The sequence below is a fragment of the Halyomorpha halys genome, unplaced genomic scaffold, assembly GCF_000696795.3.
Source record: "Halyomorpha halys isolate HHAL.00 unplaced genomic scaffold, Hhal_1.1 Scaffold529.1, whole genome shotgun sequence".
NCBI lineage: Eukaryota > Metazoa > Arthropoda > Insecta > Hemiptera > Pentatomidae > Halyomorpha > Halyomorpha halys.
In genome coordinates this window covers 90,049-96,257 of record NW_027116277.1, presented here as the reverse complement: position 1 = coordinate 96,257, position 6,209 = coordinate 90,049, and the positions used below count along the sequence as shown (strand labels likewise).

The 6,209-nt window shown below is 31.9% G+C and overlaps 1 protein-coding gene across 1 annotated transcript in view; it reads left to right on the top strand.

Moving 5' to 3' along the window:
• Rhp (rhophilin) overlaps positions 1-6,209 on the top strand; it is a 96,822-nt gene that overhangs the window by 610 nt on the left and 90,003 nt on the right. The window lies entirely within an intron of this gene.

Genomic DNA, 6,209 nt, shown 5'->3' with positions numbered 1-6,209 from the left:
AGTTAAAATAGATCAAATGAAAAAATTGACTATCCACTAATGTTTCTTTAGAGATTAAACGTAAGGTAATTTAAAATTGTTTTTATCGATTTAGATTTAAAATATAGATATATCTTGATGAAATATGAATAAAAAAATAACCATAGTTTATATAATTTTAACAATAATATATGTTTTAAGCTTATGTACAATAATAATTTATACATTTAATTTAGCCCTCAGGAAAAAATAAATAAATAAAATAAGATTAAAAAATAAATTTAATAAATTCTTCCACGTGTTATTAAAATATATATGAAAATAGATGCTAGAATGTGATTGGGGTAAAGAAGAAAATATTTGAAAATAGCCTATGTCAAGGGCCGAAATATTACAGATGTGAAATATTTATATATATAATAAGACTGTTTTTATTATCATAATATAGTTTAATAATAAAACAATATGGGTTTAATTCGGTCTAAATGTTTTTTCATCAATCATTTTAATTTTTACTTAAAAATTGAAAACGGAACATTCTATTGTACTAATATCTTCCTGGCAACTTATATGACTTCAAGCACATTCCTCTAAAATATTTCGTTCTGTCACCTAAGTGCTTTATATGTCATAAGTTTTAAACTTCGGTTAAACTTGGCGTTTCCCCGTGGATCGATGTAGAAAGAGTTTTGGTAAGGTCATCCAATTATGCACGCACATTCAGGGACACTACTGTCTGACCAAATCCGAATTTTGTACATACTATTTCATCTGTAAGTATCTTAATTTCCAATAGTATGGCTGTTATAATAGGTTATTGTTTTAAGAATTCCTTGCATATTTAATTTTTTCTCTGTTCCCCTCCTTGGCATTTCTGCCATACGGGGTTCAGCAGCAGTGGGGGAGTGCGTTAGGGTTACGCATGCCTCTGCTGCCAATAATCTTAATTTTTTTTATTTATTTACAATTATTTGGTGGGGTATCATTTAAAAGGGAACAATTTGATTTGTATCGTGGTGCAGCCCAGATCTCAGGTGAGCGCATTTTAGATAGGACTGTACCTGATCCACCTGTACCGTCCGGTTGGTCCAGCCTTCCTGGTTCGCATCCATTCAGGTGCCTCCTCCTCCAGCACGCTGTCTAGTCCAGCCATTCCGGTCTTATTCTTCTTCCCCTTCATCTTCTCCTATTGTTGGATGGACGATTACGGGTTGTCAAGCTCTTCCTAACGTTAAGTGCGCCGGGCCGACCTCCTTCCACCCGTAGATGAACTCCCTGAAGAAGGGATATTCTTTTTCTGTATCAGAAGCGGGAAATCCTACTCGGCGAGGGCGAATATTCCGGTTTTCCTCAACCTGGCACGATTGGCAGTTCAAACCAACACCAGGTACTATGCTGTTTCAGGGCTTCTCCACGCCTGCCTTTGTTGAGCTGCTGCTTTCCAGTTTTCTGCATGCTGCTCTTTGCTTTCTTTGTTGATTCTGTCTATCCTTTTGGTTTTTGGCTTCCCACATGGTCTCTTGCCAAGTATAGTGGCATTCATTATTTCGTATAGGCGTCCTGGTGGATTGCTTTGAGTCTTATGTCTTGCCCATTTTAACCTCCTTACTTTCACATCATGAGTTATTGACGGACCAGTTTCTGCAAGCAGTTCACATGTTCTTCTCCCTTATGTGTTAAGGCTCTGATCCTAGATCCTCCTGTAATTGTACGGATGTCTTTATTTTCAAATCTCTAGATTCTTCTTTCTAGAGTACCTGTTAAAGCTCAGGTCTCGCAGCTGTATGTCAGAGATGACTTTATCATGGCGTTGTGCAACCTTAGCGTCAGATTTTCTGAGATATTTCGGGATTTCAGTATTCTTAACAGAGAGAAGGCTCTGTTTGCGCGTGTTATACGCTGGTCTATCTGGTCTGTTGATCATTTATTGAAATAATTGTGGTACCGAGGTATATATATTTGTTCAAAATCTATCTGACATAAAGAAGCAAATTTCAGTTTTAATTATTGATCTCTTCTCTAACCAAAATTTCCGAAAACTTGACCGTGGCTATCTTTGAACCATGAATTCGGAATACTCCAGTAAACCTGTCATCGATTTTATTATCATTATTATTTTATTGTCTTATTATGTTTAATTTTCAACATCCTTTCATAAAATAGTAATTCGAAATCAATTAAATATAATTTCAAATCATTTAAAAATATATATACTTAAATTCGATTCATTTTGGTATTGTTTCATATTTCTTTTTTTCATGAATATTTTATTATAAGAGAAAATGTATATTTTATTTTCAGTGTTTTTCCCCTTTAAGTTGCACCAGCTATTGATTTCCAGGTGTTTATAATGAATTATAAGGAAAATGGTGCAAAGTCTCCCTACATACCCATATCCTCCAACTTTGCACAAGAAGAACGTCCTTGAACGGTGTGGTCAAGGACAAGTCCAAAATAGTAGAGACTATCCATTTATGTAACATAAAAGTGAATTATTTTGCATCAAATTTTGGACTTTTGTTCTAAATTTTTTATCCAAAATAGGAGTCATAAAAGTTTGAAATTTACTTTTATGTTTATAATTTAAATGAAAGAAAAAACCGCTAATTTATAGCATATATTTTTGTTTCTGAATTTTTTTTTTGAAGCACCACTTTTTGAAAAAATAAATATCAACGCAATGTAGGTATTTCCTCTCATTCATTGCCTTAGGAAGCTGAAGTATACATTTCAGGCTCCTGTAAGTAGGTCAAAAATTTATAATATAAAAAAAGTCCAAAATGTGGTTGAAAGTAACCCCCATTGACTGCATATAAATAAATAGTTTCTCTTTTTTTTTTGGTGTGGTTCCTGATCGCCCAGCACTCTAGGAACATATTCTTCCTTAAAAATGTATTTCCATGATCTCGCCTTGGAGTGGAGGTGCTAAAGCATTATAACAATGACCGACAATTCCCAGGCGAGGTTCCGCTATTCCGGATTCTGCTAGGAGTCAGTTTTGAACATGATATCGGTGTGTTTGGTATTAGAGGGCAGGATACACTTGCCGGTGAGTTTGTTGAATTAACAGCTATTAGATCAATACAAAAGAAATTAACATAAAAAAAAATGTTTCTTTTAATGACGGTAATTTGATACATTAAAGATTTCTGTACTATAATATGCTATCAGTATTGAAGTTCTAGACAATAATATTAATATCGCCAATGTAATAATAATAAGCTAATTAAATATAAATATTTAGAAAATGAACTTATCCAACATTGTAAGCTATTCCCATTTATTTTCACATCGCCAACAATCATTGTCTTCTTGTCGAATGTTCCTTTATTTATTCCTTTACACTTTGGTATACATTTATCAGGAATTTATCTGATTTCATTTGCTATGGGTTGTCTTTATTTTTGTTATTTAATAAGCATTTTAGAATATACAGTATGAGGTACAGCTTAGCCAGGAACTAGGAGAGGGAAGAGAGCAAATGCCATAAGAGGCAGAATTTATAGGGCGCCAAATTTCGAGAAAAAAATTATTTTTTGGTAAAGTAAAAGGTATTTTTTCCTTATTTTTAATCTTAATTCAATCAATAAAATGATTTAATTTCATGATATGATAATATTTTGAATAATATAACCAAAAATACTGTTGAATTTTAGTGGATGGTTGGAAATTAAGCTTGCCTCTTCGAAAAATATTCAGATACTGACCCCGAGTTACCGCCTCAATTGATTTGATTACTCTAAACTACTTATTGTAATAGCTATGCTATTGTTATAATTCTGTGATAAAATCAGTCAACATGTTTCGAATCCGCTTGGTCAAATCAAATTCCAGGGACGTTGTTACGGTGGAGGGAGTGACATCATTCCAAGTTAGGAAAATTTAAAACATATTTTAAACTACGAAAATTGTTGTAAATATTACCATATTCAAAATTGCATAAAAATGCTATTTGGACTGGTCAGTTTTAGAAAAACGCTAAATTTAATAGAATACCTATGGATATCATATTATATATATGTTATCATATATGTTATATATATATCATAATATATATAACATGGAATGTATTGGGAAATACGTTTAAAATTTTTGATTTTGCCCCCTACTCCAATAATTTGTTGAAATCACTGTTCAATTCTATCAATCAATATGTCAAATTTAACCTTTAACCTCTAAGGAGCCGATATGACAAAAGATTCTAGCCTCAACCTTAAATATTTGTTGATGTTTTATCAATAGATTGGGTTAACCACTAGACAACGATAGAAGTCTTATGAAACCGGAGTAAATAGAATAAGTTTGGACTCTTTCCACTCCAATTCTCAGATTTCTACTGATCCATTCCATTTCAGATCCTTTTATAAAAAAATATAACTTTGATGCTGTAACAATCCAAATATCGAACAAACCTATGTTGGGCAAGCTGTCTGAAGTATTTTTTTCTTATAGAGTAGAACCCCGTTTAACCGGTAACCGCTTACCTACTTACCTACCTCTCTGGATAAACAGATGGTAAAAAAAAAAAAAAAAAAAAAAATGAAGTGCTCATAAAACACTAAATTCGATAAAAAATAACACCAAATTACTGACCTTTTGATTAATATTAAAAACATAAAGGTCTTTTGTACACTTAAATTAAATCATGTGCCTAAATATTTGTTTAAAACTGCTTTAATACATATAAATTCATCATATATTAATATACACATCACCTATATATCAAGTTATATGTTTCATTTTTATTTTTAACTAATATATGAACTAAATCAATATTGCTGGCTTTTACTGTCAGGATTAACTAACTCTCTCCCTTAACCGGCGATGTTCCAGTCCGACTATGACGGATAATCGGTGTTCTGCAGTATCATAAATGATAATTTGGAAGTCTTTGACATCATTGAAAAAATAAAACTAAAAACCAAAGAAGAAGAAAACTATGAACTAAATCATTTTGTTGCTATAAAAGTTCGTATATTAGGTTTATTGAGGTAGGAATAACAAATATATATATTGTTCCTGCCAAAAATACAACAGTTTAACAAAAGATAACGAAATTTTTATGCGATCGTGAAAGATCGTGCGTTCTCGGTATTTCCCGTTCGAATCGGATTCATCTATTGTTCCTTTTTTCTCCTTTAGTTATTCATAAAATTCTTTAATATTTTGTATTCATCTAGTGTGTATTATTGCTAACAATGAGAACTATTTATATATTTTTTTCAAATTAATAAAATATAAGGTACTGTACAGGGAGATTTTGAAAATTTGGTATTCCAGCCCTGTTAGGCAATTTCAATGAAGATAAAACCTATTTGATAGACCATTGATTAATTATTAAGACCACTTAATTGCTCATTGATTCGCCGAGTTTAATCAAAATCATTAGAGCTATTGTGGAAAGGCCAGATGCTCCACTCACAAGTTGAGTGCGGCTTTAGCCTCCACTGGCTCATTACCAGTGATGCGGTGAGAGGGATGCGCTGGGATCTCATAGAGCTCTGCTCTACCTCTTACACGTGGAGGATGGAGTGAGTCAGGGATCCTCTGGTCGATAGTGTAAATATTGTTTATAAGAGTGTAAATGTGACTGATGATTATTTTTTTTTTTCATATACATAGTTTGATTATGCTTATTTTCTTTATCCTTCTGTTTGTATACATTTAGAGAGAGATTTTATTTATTTTTATGTCCTTTTTATTTATTTATTTTTATTCTTATGTTATTTTATTTTAGTATGAATGTGATCAGTCATTATTATTACTTATTGCCCAACAATGTCATGGCAGATTATAATATTTTTCATTAAAGTTTTGAAAGCAAAAAAAAAAAAAGAGCTACTTAGGAGAAAATCACAAAAATGTGAAAAATCGATTCTACAAAGTGGTACATTCGGTAGGTTGATTTTAGCGAAAATGTTGCTGTCACGTCCCAGCTATATACCTATCAATTTCGTACGACTTTAGGTTTTTGATCTAGGCAAAATTTTTTTTTGTTTTTTGTTTTTTGTTTTCAGTTTTTTGCTGCACAGAAATCCTGTCTCTAATTATAACTATGTAATGTTATGATATAATATAATCAGAGATCGCTCTGACGTAAGAGATCGATTAGTGGTTGATGAATACCAATGATATTCATTTGGAAATTTATCGTAATGTAGTGTATATGAGTTTCGTTTAGAATGCCGTTTGGAATACTATAAATAAAATAAATTACTTTAGAAAAATAT